A 15,662-nucleotide genomic window follows, 5' to 3' on the forward strand; every position below is an offset into this window, starting at 1 on the left:
TTCTGTGTCTTGCTGCATGCCAACACATACCAGTAATTTATTTTTGTTGAGGAAATGCCAGGGTGACTCTACACATCATTTTAGAGGCAACACGAGCTTTTAGCATTCAAATCACTGCCCAGAGTGATAAGGTATTATCAGATGACAACATACAATTTATGTTTAGCAAATGAGATACAGAATAGAAAATGTCACTCTCCCCTATGGCCACATTTCCAAAAGCACAGATTTAGCTGAGAATATAGCGTCGTGTGTTGCGGCCATTCATTCATTTTGTATGGCGTGATGTCTCATGCAGGCGCTGCCAACAGTCGTGTTTGCTTGGTGAATACAGCAAACAACGCCACGTGACGGACCACTTTAAGGGCATTTAAAGGCTAAATCGTAGTCTTTTCAGATGTTCATACATACACTGACGGTTCTTTGCCCTCAGCATTTCTCATCTTTAAGTTCTCATTCAGTCACAAATAGGAGTCAACTGTAGAATTGTAGACCTGCAATCTGGATGAAACACATACAGTATGTACACTGTGGCTGTCATATCTTGCAAAAGTTCATTAGCGACTGGGATGTTTTTGTGAGCAACCCTTAAAATTCTGTTAATTATGTTGTTTGATTGATTTTTATTGACAGTAAGTGCTGCAGAACCATGGAAAAGTCTCTTTGAGGTTTATCTAAATGTCTGTTTTATCTAGTAATTTACTTCTTTTATGTACTGTACGTTGTACTTAATTTCTGTTGTGGATAAACATCTCCAACAAATAATGTAGAAAACCTGGAGGTATGTAGTTAAGGTGAAACATGAATACTGTTTCAGTCTTAGTGACCCCATTAGGTCTGAACATGGCTCTCGGTTTCCAGGGAAGAGCACTGATTATCCATCCATCCATCTTCCATCTCTCATCCATGTCCGGGTCACGGTGGCAACAGGCTAAACAACGTACCTTTCACTGAAAACCATTTGCTATTTTATCCATAATAGATACTTAAATGTGACTATTACCTCCGGCCTTTGAGGTGCTGCAGCTGGTGGAGACGTCTGGAAGAATAATCACAGGTGCACAGCAATGCATTTCACTTTCTTCCTTTCCTTGTTTTTATCCCGCAACCTGGGACAACCAGTGAGACTGCTCTGTGGGGATTCAGAGGAATGTGTGACTGTAATTGTTTCCTAATGAGTTTCCCCTCCCCAGTAACTGAGGATCACAACGTCTGTTACGATCTATGGTTTACACACACCAACATCAGCAAAATGTAACCACAACTGTTGACTAATGAATTGTGTTCTCCCGATAAAACCTCCACAATAAACTCATATGCAGTGAATTACATGGCCCGTTACCTCAGCTGGCTTTCATTCTGTTGGTTTTCTGCCAGTCTACAGAAGTGTTTCTCCAACCTGTATTTCTATATGAGTTATGTCTATTGTGTGAACAACCTTGGTAAAAATAAAATAGCTGGACCCATTCAAATCACAGCGAAAACAGATCATTGTCTGGCTACCCAGTAGCTTTTAAAATCCCAGTTACCTCTGTTGTAGCTCTACAGGACAAGAAAAATCTGAACGACGCATTATTTTTCCTTTTTTTTTTTTGATTGTTCTCTCATTGTGGCTCTGAAAGTAAAGAATTCAAGACAATTATTGAGGAGTTTAAGTTCAAAAAACAAGAACACCTTAAAATTAAATCAAATCAGATTAATGTGGACTGGAAACATTTCTTGCTGAGCCATGATGTGGACTTTGTGAATTTTATTAATTTCATGGGTCTTAGCTTATTGCTGTCACTCATGTTTGATACATTGGTGTAAATGTCAAGTCTACAAACCTCTTGTACCTGCCTGTTCATGAGCTTCTTGTGGAATCTCTACTAGAATAAGGTGCATTTATAGTGCATTTCTAATCCATAAGCAGCATCCTCTGTATATTGTACATCACAGTATCTTCGTTTACACCAGGGCTGCAATGATAAGTTCAGATTTTGTTGTTTTTCTTGATGCTAAATTTTCTAGTTCTGATAGAGTTGTGTTTGGGTTCTCCAGTATGTTTCTTGCCTGTTTGCTCAGTTTGGTCAGACGGACTGTGCTAGAATAAGCCCTAAACAGTATGTTTCTATTTCCTAACATTAACCCCATGATTATGTTTTGCAAACTCCCAACTCTTAATGTATTAACATATTAACTCATAAAATACAAAGCTCATAGTGTTCAGTTTTTGATGATGCTGTCAGAAAATGTGCATATTCAATTCTATGTTTATTACTGAGGTCATAGTTAAAGGTGGTGCTTTACTGGACTACATTATATTGAGAGGTGTTTCTAATTTTATTTCCTTACCATTTACATACGTGAGGGGGGAGAATATTAGAAACACATATGAATATAATAAGATCCACTACAACACTATCACCAATCACCACCAACTATTGAACAGCAGTACGATTATTCTCTATTATTATTCTTTTACTAATTTGAAATAGGATCAACACGTGTAATATGTAACATCACTAAATAGATCACACAAGCTTCAAACTTCAAACCACAAACCTATCTCTCTCATCCTTATGACTCATAGGAAACTAATAGGTTTATATGAACCACTTTCTTTTCTCCTTTTCCCCCTACTGTTTTTTATTTCAGTTTGAAAAGCTGAGAAATGACTGTATTTTTCAACCATCGATCGCAAAATGTTCTTTATGCAAAATACGCACTTCACATTGCAGTAAAAATTTAAATATATGGAACAATTGTTGCAAGTAAACTGAAGTAATCAGACTGGGAGCAAGTATTTAGCTAAAAATTTGAATTTTGGACATCATAAGGCCGCCATTTTGCATAGTGCATAATGACATGCTCCGTTGCATGGTTCATATAGCCAAGTCTCCCAGCTACTGTCTACATGCCCACTTGTCCTGTTTTTACGCAGCTAGTTTAAAGATGTGCCTGCTCACTTTAGACAGCTGTACCTTGTTGTGTCATAATCAAGAAAAACGTATACAGTTTTCAAGGTTAGTAGAGATACAATACAGTATATATTTGAGTATCTTTTACATATCTTACAGTATGCCTAATATACAGGCATACTGCCACTTTGCGGCAGAGGGAATCAGTATGTTCCTATTTCAGCTGGCCCAAAGATATAAAGGGGAGTATTCCTTGCTTAGTACAAATGGGTTTTACATTTGATGTAATAATGCTGTAATAGTAACTCTGTAATGTCTTGTACCTGAAAAATGTACACTGTCAATTAAATTTGATGAAGCATAGCAGAAATGGAGGAAAGAGTCGGTGGGGGTGCACATTTTCTTTTCCCTGTTGTAGTGTGTAGCACTCAGAGTGAATAAATGTGTCTCAGAGGGTGTTTGTTTCCATCCCACTCCTTTAAAGATGCTTTACATAATTGTATCGGTAATTACTGTGCTATCTATGTTTAATCAGTGGCAACCACTGTTTGCTCCAATTTCTACAGAGTGTAGTGACTTAACCACGCTAAGTTAGGGCGTGTAGTTAATTCTGCCAAGTTGTGTACTGATGAACAAGACTAGTCGAGTCCACTGCCATGCTAGCAGCTCTGCGAGGCTTTATTTAGGTACAGCGATGCTTTGAGCTAAATGATAATGTAAGCATGCTAAGATGGTCACAATGACAATGTTAGCATGCTGCTGTTTAGCAGGCGTAATGTTTACCACATTTACCATCTTAGTTTAGAGTGTTTGCGTGCTACTGTTTGCTAATTAGCACTAAATGCACAGCTGAGGCGATGGGAATGTCAGTTGAGACCAAAGTAGTTGACCAACCAACAACCTTACAGACTGATACTGTTACCTAGAGCCATGCCACTAGTATGGCTAAAAACATGTCTTCTATAAATAATGTAATCACATTAGGCACGTAATAATCTTCTAACTGGTTTGGAACACATCTCACAACAACTCCTTAAAAACAACAGTTACAGTATAGCTTGGCTTTGTTCATTTTAACTGTAACTGTGTAATAGTCTCAAATCTATCATAGCACACAATAAGTGTTGGGGAACCTATAAAAAACATTGTTCTTGTAGGCCAAGGCAAATTTAAACTGTGGTTCTGACATTATAACTTTGGATGCAACCTATTTCTCTCTCTCTTTGGCTGTAGCAACACCGGCCAAATATCAAAGTTGCAGCCAGATTCAGGAGTTTAAAGTCTGCTTCAATTGACCTGTTTATCCCCAATCTGTTGGACACATTGAACAGGATATATTGATATAAGCAGCAATTCCAGGGACCAGGCAAATGTCCATCAGGATGAGTGTACTGCAAACGGGTACAATGAAGACCTGTCTACTTGTCTACTGAGCAATTCTGATCATGATTGGAGCATTGAAGCATTGATATGGCTCACCGCCTGTTTGTGTCTTTGCTGCCAACTTTGTCACAGCTAAATGATCTGCAATAAATGACACAAGTGTTCCTGACAGAACTGTTAAAACTAGTCACTCACCTTGATAAGAAACTGATTACTGTGGCCTGTTCAGCTGTCTAACATTGTGACTTGTCAGATGGTCAATTATTGTAAATAATGCGTGCTTCCTCAATTCACAGTAGCTCTTGATTGGTATGTTTTTCTTGGAAAAGTTTCTGATTATCTGCTGTAGGACTCTGACACTGTGATAGTAAGCCCTGAGCCCTGTGCTCTATATACCACATCTCAAGCTCCAGTATATATGGGTTTTGAATGCCGTAATGTGCTTGGTAAAAATAGTGGATAATTGGTGGATATAATTTACATTTTTGTCTCAGTCCCATTTCCCCTAAGTCTATTCAGCCATTTCCTACTCGAGATCAGAGGGCAGATATGACAGTTGAAGATATTCTCAAGGTGCGCCTCATGAAGTATGTTGTTCCAGAGAGGCTTTATTTTAGGAACAAAAGTTTTGAAACCAATATTACATTGTGACATTGTAACAAGACTATAGGAAATCTTCCTCTGCATAAAGCAGAGTGAGAGTTCGGCAGATCCATTTAATCGTGCTGAAATGTTGGTACGCCGCCAGAGGTAGGAACTACATGAGTCAGTGCAAACTTGACACACAACACCGCTCTCAACCACAGTTTATTTTCCTCGTAGCTTACTTGTAGTTTACTGAGGGTTTATCCCATATATCACCACACACATGAGACAGAAGCAACATCTGTGATATATGAAGTGCATTTGATGCCCGTAGTATACACCAGAACCGCAATACAGGCAGGAAAAGGAGTCAAAGTACAATAATTGGAAGGTGCCAATTAGCACCTAACGCTAATTTTCATTATTAATCAGCTGATTATTTTCTCAATTAATTGTTTTGTCAATAAAATGTCAGGAAATTGGGAAAAATTCCCATTACAGTAGAGTCCAAGATAGTGTCTTCAGATCCCTCGTTTTGTCACTTCAAAACTCAAAATCTACAATGATATACAACAAAGCAAAAAAAGCAACAAATCTCCACTCCTGAGACCCGATAATTTTTTTCTCCACAATTAATCAAATATTGAAATAGTTTCAGATTAATTTAATGTTGATGTTGACTAATTTATTCATGGGGTAATCATTTTATGTCTACAATCTTGCAACTTAATGCGATAAAATTACAGCTCGCCATGTACATTAGTGTCCCCCTTAACACAATCCATCACAAAAGTCCAATGATAAATAAAACATTTGTGAAGCTGATGGTGTTAATTTTTGTGTGTCTGCGTCAAGTGTTGATTTAACTATGGTCATTTTTGTGTCTGTTTCCTGTATTCCATTGTGTCATAATGAACTTCCAGAGGCTGCTTATGTAATCGGGTCTTTAATGCCTCCTGGAAGCATTTCCATGTGGATTTTATGTGTTTTTGCACCATCCAATCACAATGTAATCACCTAGGAAATGTTAGTAACAGTGGCTATACAGCATAAAGAGGTCAGATAACCCTGATTGCCGACAGTATTGAGCAGTCAAACATCCCCCCAATTCCCCCTCTCATCTCCCTACACAGCAGGTTTAAGACTTCAGAGATACTGTATCAACAGAGTTAGATTTGGTTTTAACTGCGGCGGTCACATGAAGCAAAAATTCTAAGCATAATTGTAAGAATAATTTTTGTACTCTCTGGTGGTTTATTTCATTTTATTTTATTGTACACTGTGTTGTTTTAAACAAAATACAGGAAAAGCAGTGTCTCACCACTGTAACTCAGCTTGATGGATCATACACTGAGTCCTGGTATTATGGGAATAACAGTAAATAGCCCAAGGGTCAGTGCATTGTTTGTCGGTTCATGGTCCATGTACAGCTTTATATGTCAGACATCACTCATCCCATTCATGAAACTTCAGGGAAAACATTGGTCAATGCCTCCCACCACTGTGTTTGAACTGTTAGCGTTGTTACTTTGAGCTAGTCTTAATGCCTTATTCTGGAACATGCAAGCATGGAAAATGAGGAGATGAAATACAACATGTGTTCTACTATTGTAAAGCCAAGTTGTTCTTAGGAATTTCCTATAAATAGTGTATACAACTGGAGGACCAAATACTGTAATTAAAAACATATTATTGTGTTAAGATTTGTGAAAGGATAATAGCCTCTCAGTTGTTTATGTTTACGTGCGCATCAGCACAAATCCCCTTATAAATAAACTGCTTTTCCAACCAATCACACCCCTGTGGCCCCACAGTGATTTTTCGTGTATTGAAGGCTTAACTCTGTGACTCAGTGTCTGTGGCGTTTCGGATCTTTCTGCCACAAATTAAATTTGAATTGTTTCATAAGGGGTCAAACATCTTGAGAGAATAAACATGACACACCATAAAATTAGACCATAGTTGGGAAAGGCAGAGGTATACTTAGATAAAAATTTCTTATTACAGAATTGTTTGCAGACAGATCTGTGTTATGGCTGACTGGTCTGCTGCAATACTGAGCAGCCAAACAACCCCCTTCTCATCTCCCTGGTACACAACAGGTTTAAGACTGCAGAGACATCCAGCTTTATTTGGATTTATTGGTGGTGGTGGGATGAAAAAGGGAATTCTAAGTATGACTTTAATTGAATTAATTTATGTTCAGTCTGTTGCATTAAATAATCATCGTAATCATACCAATATCTACTATTTTAGTTCTATATTACACCATAATTGCGCTTTGCAAAGAGTCAGATTTCCATCCGGGTTAGAGAGAAACGAACTTCTAACCAGTCTCGTCTCCTAAAAATTATGTTTAAATAATACTAAACAGTTTTGCCTAATAGGTTCTGGAGGATGCATTCAGTAATTGCTGAATGTAGTATGTTCACTGGCAATGTGTATTTTTACAGTCCATAAAATATTATGTTCTTGTACCACAGTAGTCGGCGTGGATGACCAAGATGACAATTTTTCCCTAACCTTAACCAAGTGGTTTGAGTTGCCAAAGCATAACCATGAAAATATTAGTCATGCTTTAGTTGCTACGAGAGAAAACAAATAAAATATGCTGTTAGTGAACATATTGCAGATCTGTGTGCCAAACAACTCTTCTCCAGTAAACCATGTTTTACTCACCAGCTGTTTTTGGCTATCTTGCCTTCATCAGCGTGGTGTATGAGGCTGTTTCCAGTTCCCTTATACACAGTATATTGATCAGTCATGTGACCTATAGATCGCAATAGATACGAAGTACGTGAAACGATATCATCCTTAAAAAAAAACCCTGTTTATAAAATACCATATTTATTCAAGTGATACAAACATTTACAAGAAAAATATAAACTACCATAAATATAAAACAAATAATATTACAACCATCTTTTAAGAATATTCTCCAGCAAATACTCTAAACCCAGTGGTTAACCTGACATCGGAGAAACAACCCTGATGAAAGCAAGATAGTCAGAAACCTTTGTTAAAAAACGCATGGTGTACTGGAGAAGAGATGTGAAATGTGTTTTAAACTTGACGCACTTGCATTGAAGCTCACACTGGTCTACACCTTGTTATTTGAATCTTCTCACATTAAGATAAAGATAAGTTCATTATGAACATTTTACAGCCTCGCAGATATGCTCATTAAAACTCATTATGTTGATATAAATTGTACGTGTGCTGTGGCAAATTAGTAATATATATTATAAACACACTTTTAGGAGACATTCTTGATTATATGTAGTACAATCTTAGTGGGAATTTGAATGTTGCCTTTTTTTGTTGGCGTTACATTAATGGGGTAGAGTAATACAGCATCAAAAGTGGGTTAGCATACTTACTCTATAGGTAAGGGCGGTTTTTGTGGACCATTAAAGGAACTATCAGTTGTTCTCTGGATGTAGCTTTCACAGCAGCAGATGGAAGGAGGGAAGAGTGAGTTCGTGAGGTGCCTTGGAAACTGCCCAAACAACTTTTGTTTGCCAGATCAGTGTTTCCAATACACAGGCTTTACCTTGGCAACCCGTTAAGCTAAACTTGTTCCCATCCAGGATGGTTCTTCTTAATTCAAATTCAAATTTACATCACATAATACCGACCTGGTTGTGCAACGATGGGAAACTTCCGGTGCAACATGATGGTAATGCAAAGAGTGCATGTTGTCCCAGCTCACCACTGGACTCCAATCACTTAGCTGAGGGCAAGTAATTACTTTATAATTCACGAGAGGCCATGATATATTAAAGTCTCATCTATTAAATCATTGCCACACATTTGGAGACTATAGCAATAAATCAGAGTTATTTCATTCTGAGCTCCTTTCATGTCATGACTGGGAAACATGCCATCATTACCTAAATATTGTATGTAATAGCGTATGTCATCAAAAGCATCTGTGGGGCAGACATGCAGACAGCATTCACTATGCATGCAAGATGCATCCCCTAAAACTATTATCAGTGCTTGTATGCAGAATTTTCAAATGACACCATGAGATTTGTTAAACGTTAGAATTTCTAGTGAATTTTTCACACGTGCATCTTCATAAACAAACAACATTTTGGGCTGACGTTGATATCTTTGCTTTGATGTGATATCACATTAGCCAAGCAGTGCATTTCACTGGGGGCTTTATTGAAGATTTCCTCATCAGCTGAAGGTTGTAAGGATTAATGTGGAATATATCATCATTTTAGTTACTGTATGCATTACATATTGGTTTACTTTAATTACTTAAGTGCAATACACTATGGCAAATAACATATTTCAGTAGGAATAATTCCACAATATCATTTTGGACTGTTTCAAACCTAGGTTTATTATTTTTACTCCAATAATTGATATTATTTAATTATTTACAACACTTTAACTACTGTCATTATTTATATATTTATATGTGTAACATTTCAGTTGTATATTTATGCCATGAATACTACAGAAACCCATTTATTACCATTAGACCAAACTGACTTTAGAACATTACCCCATCAAGAAATCAGGGTTACAATATATTGTGGCAATAATCGTTTGTTGTTGTGATTTAGATTTTGTGATTTTGTTCCACGATGTTAAGCCATAAAAAATCACCTGTCATTGTTTCCACAGATAAATTTGCTCACAGCAAATCATCAGGAAAGGACTTGATGTCAAGCACATCATGATTATTGGACGGGGCGACAGAGAATTCATCCTTATAAACATCTAGTGTGCAGCATTTCTGCGTCCACTTTTATTGTCTGCAGTCAGTCACGCCTGCAGAGTTAGAGCAAAGACAATTAACACTCTGTCTGCCGGATCACAGGATTCATGATGAAAAAAGTCAACAACTATAAAGGTAGTAGTTATCTGGCAGCTCAGTTATTGGCTGAGGGAAATGAACAAAAGAACAGAGTGCACATCTCTTGTTGCTGGCTCCGTGAAGAGTGGGCTGCCTTAATTTTGGCGGCCATCCAGTCATCACTCAGACAACAAAAGTCCCTTGTACTTAAAACACACACTAGAATTTCCAGCCTTATTCTGTGGGGGGATGCTGCCACAATGGCAGCAAGTGTTTTCAGTGATTTTACCAAAATAATTAACAACTGTTTCTCTTTTCTTTAAATCCAAGTTGTTCACAAATATTTTCACAAGTTTGCAAAATGCGGCTCACACGTTCATAAATTCTTGTTCTCAGCAGCAGACCACAACGAAAAGTTTGCAGAGTGTGGTGCAAACTCACAGACCTCGATGTCCACATTCACTGCATCAAAAGTGAACGAGTCTGTTACAGCTGTGCACTTGTAGTCTCTTTGTTCTCTGTTTGGTTTTCTGTCCTTTTGTACCCGGCTCTGTGTATGATTCATGGGCTGTTAACAAGCCCCTCCCCTCCAGCTGCAGCCCCTCCCACCTCTGATCATCATTTAGCCTCAACAAAGAAGCAGGTGCGTGATGTGTGTGGCAGCACTGAACAGGAGGAGTGAACATAATTTGGTCTGAGTCTGAGTATTTGACTATTCTCATAAGACAGTACTGGCTCCTCCAAATTCAATTATACAAGCCTCCACGGTTGTGGTGGCGTGTGTGTGTGGAGGGGTTAAGTTCTGTGGTTATGCGTTCACTGCATATAGCTTATCTGAAACATCCTGTAATATTTTTAAATATGTGTGTAACTCCAACCACACTCACAAAAATAAACTTTGTTTCTTCTTTAAACAACCCTCTGATGTTAGTCTTAGTTGTGTTTAAATCCAACAGTGATTGTGTGGATTCCTTATCACTGCCAGTATTAAGTAATGCATTAAAGGAAACACCTTTAATATTTACTGGAAGACAAGGTGACAAAGAATGACTTGTTGCTTTGGAATTAGTTGGATCTTACCATAACCTCATTGTACAGTTATTTCTTTCGATTGTTTTCTTTTATGTACTGGTTTTTAAGATAGATAAACACTGTTACATAAATGATACATAAATCTTTGTGTAATTAAACTGCCGGTGTTTAGTCTTTTCCAAACATTCCAGGTTAGTCTAGGCAAAGTTAAAATATGATAGTGAAAGGAAGCATTTTTTTTTAGTATTCATGTTTACCTTATGACCCAGGATTTTTATAACCTTCCTTATTCCATCCAGGAAATTTGTGAATTTTCACTCCGATCAGTTACAAAATGTTTGGCTGGGAACAGGTAAAGCTCATAGCAAAAGCACGCGTGCTGCTGTAGAGACTTACTGCTACTTGATGCAAATGAAGTGAGGAGGATTTTTCATGTTAAGTCAGCCCGTAACGTTTCTTATACAGCACTTTATGTCAGACATTTTGTAAAGTGACTGCAGACACTGAGGCAGTGGAAGCATTTTATGTAAACATGATGGTCGACTTCAGGCTTTGGACAGTTCTCCTGTGCAAAAGAGAAGCAGAAACCTAAACAACAACAGGTCTTTTTCTCATCACACATTTTGACTTGTCATAGCCCCAAAAAAACACAGGTGTTACTAATAACATTAACAATTGCTCTGTTCTATTCAAGTGTCCGAGTAAGTCATGACAGTGTGACCAGTGAGCCAGCATGAACGATACCAGGACTCGGAAACTGAAGCAGCTAAATATCATTCAGCCATCGTTAATCTTAGTATTTACAACTGTGCTTGTCCCATTAGAGACATTTCAAGATTTCTCAATTGCTAGAGGCCTATGCCACCACTATGTCCGAAATAAATAAATAATTTGTGTTAATCTACAACTCAGAGATGTGGAAGATGTGTAAAAGTGAATGCATTTGAACATGGACAAAAGCTAAAATGATGTTCACGAGTATTTGGCATCTTGCAAAGTAATCGGATCACAAATATTTACTTTTTCTTGTATTTTCTGTGTTTGAGCGATCTCAGTTTGCTAATGTTTACTGAGTTTGCAGAGCAATAGGCTTCGTTCTATACAGATGAAACAGTATTTGTTTTGATGCCGACTGTGATAAGTTCCGGTTTTTCCCTGTGGAATATTAAAGGAAATAATCACTCTGTCTTCACATCCATATTTAAAATAACATGATGACAATGGTAGCTATATGATGAAAGTCAGTTGTGATCTATTTATAGCGATAATACACATATGAAAAATATAATGGTCTAAAATGTCGGAATAAACATGTTTTCTTTGTTCTTACTTATGATTACAGTATTGTCGGATAAATGGGGCTGTTCGCTAAAAATAAATGCATTTACAAATTTTTAAAAAGATTTCCTGGGACATAATTTGCATGTGTTTTTTTCTTGTTTTTATAATAGCATTTTGTTATTTAATGAATCCTCTCCTGGATTTAAAAGAGCTATATTTCATTTTTATTGGAGGTGTTTTTAAAAATGTTTAAAGACGCATTTCTAACACATTTCTAACAGACTGTGGTCAGCTTGCATTCCGAATGTAAAATGTTGTTGTGACTCTAATGGAAGGAAGCCTGAGTAAACTCTGTAATAATGGCAAGAGGGACAGATGAAAATGGAAATCGTGGCCTTCTTATAGCCCAAGTTTGTTTGTGAAACCAAGACATGACCTCTACATCTGTAGGCCTGTTAAGCTCTTAAAGCTGATATCACCTGTCGCTCTGCTGTTTGCCTAAGCACTGTGTACATAAACACACCTGGCTCAAGATCCCACAGAATTCTGATTATAGCCCGCTATCATTTCCATGGGACTTATTTACCACATCTCCTGACACCGTGTTAGCAGGCTGTCGAGAAATAAAACCTTCTTCCGCCTCGTACTTTTTAATAGCCCACAATCTCCTCTGTCTCCCTGCTGTTGTCACTTTTGTGGCGACCAATTTAGATAGCCTTCTTTTCTTTTTTATTTCTTGCACTCATTCTCTTTTGTCTCCCTCAAAGCTGGCAGAAGGATGCCATCGATCTTCATGAGGTTTTGATACACATCGTTTCACCTCCTGCAGTACCTGCTTTATCAGGAGATTGGACGAGGACGGATGACTGATCAGACTGATATAGCTTCTATCGCATTTCAGTGACAACCCCCACCTTCCCTCTCTTTTCTCATTCCACTTCATCCTTCTTTCCTCTCCTCCTCTTACCTCCTACAGGGTAATTGAAATTTGAACAGCTTTAGCCCCGTGTTTGACTCATTTTTAATGCTGATCATACCTTCATTTTCTTTTTGTATTTCTACTTAACTTTGTAAAGCCACTTGCTAAATATAATTTAAAATGTATTTCATAAAGTTGTGGTAATGCTTTTCTGAGGTTTACATCCTCCCAATTTTAATATGTTTAAGCTGTTCAGAAGATCCAACATCTTCAGTGAAATTAGATTCATCACATCATGTGAATGCTGAACAAACTATCCAACCAAATAAGCAAATTTGTTCAACCTTCAAAGAGGGAAATAGCTAAGCCCTTGAGCAAGGAATCCAAAGTTCCATCATTTCCCTATAATATTTCATCTGGAAACAGGTCAACTTGATAAAGGAATTTATATGAGGATGATTGATTTCCTGAAATGACTATTTCCTTTGTGCAGCTGGTATCAGTGAGTTGATATTACATTGGAGAGAATTGGGTACTTGAGGAGGATAAGACATAGAGAAAGGTCACACGTCAGGTGATCTCAAGCGGGAGTCAACCTTGACTGAATAATCATAGCAAATAAGGATATATGTTGACAAACAGGCAGCATCTGATGCAAAGGCCCGCCTGACCAACAAGAAACAAAATGTACTGCGCCATGCATGTGACTGATCAGATCTACAGTATATACTGCGACTGAATAGCCGTTACATCTCTGATGGCACAGAGATGAAATGATTAATTTCTTTGACTGAAAATTAGACAATTAGAGCTTAAATTATTACAGGAAATGTGTCTCTCTGTCTCTTCTCTCTAAAGGAAGAACAGTTTAGTGTCTGTCTCTGCACATTGCTTGCATCAATGCAAATTGCTCCCGCGTCTCTTCGCAAAGGACCATAATAGGTTTTCAGGTAATTCTAAAATTAGGTGGCCACAATAACACCAGAATGAAGATGGCAAAAGGGAGCTTGATACACACACAGACCCAAAGAAATGGAAGGAATTTTAGAGGTGCTGGTAGACAGGTTTGTTACTTTTGGACAGAGCCAGACTACCTGTTACCCCTTGTTTCCAGTTTTTATGTTAAGCTAAGCTAACAGGCTGGCGGCCGTTCCTTCATATTTATCATACAAATGTAATAGTATCCATCTTTTGCCATAATTCTCAGCAAAAAAGTAAACAAGCTTATTTCCCAAATGTCAAACTGCTCCTTCAAAATGGGGTTTTCTATGTTCATGTTCAAATGTTTACGTGAGATTTTTCAGACAATGATTTTTTTCCTGTGCCAGGAGACATTAAAACTGTTTGTGAATCTGTAATGAAGCTCACACTGCTTCTACAGTTAGATTCTATGTGACAAAAGGAAAATGTAAAGTACTCAAGATGACTTCAGAAAAACCTTAAAAATCTTTATTGAATTGGCCATGGAATCTTGCAAGGTTATTGCAGCAGGCTGTTGAAGCATAGCAATCTCCATCAGGGTGTACTGTACCACACGCTTTTGCATTTTTTAAGACAAAGCTGCACTCATTTTGTGACTATATTATTTTTTTGCACTTGATGCCATATTTGGCAGCTCAGTACTTTCTGCCTCCAGCTCACAGTCATCTCACAACACAGGTTTAACTTTCAGCCCCTTGTTCTTAATGTGCGGCATTTGCATCTCCTCCCCATGTTTGTGCAGGGTTCCTCCAAGTGCTCTGGTTTCACAATGCACGAACATGCAGCTCAAGTTAAATGAAAGAAAAATATCATAGGTGTAAGGGAGTTTGGAGGTGTATATCAGTGTTGACTAATACAAAAAATTTTGGGTGAAGAGCTTTCAGAACTTCATTTGTAAAATAATAAAATTAGCTCTATCATAAATCACGAGAAATGCCATTTTTGACACTTACTTCAAATGTATAGCTCCAACCACATCCAGTCTCACCCCTGATAGGAAATGAAAATATCACCTTTATCTCAGAATTGGATTCACTCCCACATCACAACCACCATCATCCGCCTACCCCACAACTGTGGAGCGCCTGAAGATGTTTTAATATTACATGCCATCCTTTTTGGTTTTAATAATTAAAGCCTGAACCATTGATGTTGATTAGAAGCTTTCAGTTGGCTTATAGGGGAAAACAGCTGCATGTAAAAAGCACCACTTTTTCTTTATTTTATATTTGATTTAATCTAAGACACATTCTTGATGTACTTCAGCACCGAGCATCATTTTTGGTTTGCTATACACTTTCAAAGAGGGAAATTAAGGCGTCTTGGTCTTTAGTCTGCAGACTGACAGCTCAGAACCTTGTGCCTTGCAATAATGCTTCATGTGGTAGCTGTGGTAACTCTGTAAAGCATGTATTTTTGTCCAATCAGGCCTAAACTACAGCTACTCTATTATATAAATGTCCATGGCTGAAATTACCATTAATGGTGATGTATTCGTCTATGGTTTCCTGCAGAGGTAAAGTGATGCAGCTGGACTGAGTTCAGAAGTTGTACCCAGCTAAAAAAAAATTTAACAGAAATGCATTTTTGTACTGCTGAACTTCATTGTTAAACTGTGAGACAGATTGTCTTGCTCAGGAACAGGGTACATGCAGGTGCACTTTGCATTAACACAACAGGAACATTTTTCCCAGCTTGAGTTAAGTAAAGGATGTGGAAAGGTGACAATAATTACCAAAAGAAATATTAGGGGAAAAGGAGATTT

This window comes from Xiphias gladius, chromosome 1, assembly GCF_016859285.1.
Source record: "Xiphias gladius isolate SHS-SW01 ecotype Sanya breed wild chromosome 1, ASM1685928v1, whole genome shotgun sequence".
In the NCBI taxonomy this organism is placed as follows: domain Eukaryota; kingdom Metazoa; phylum Chordata; class Actinopteri; order Istiophoriformes; family Xiphiidae; genus Xiphias; species Xiphias gladius.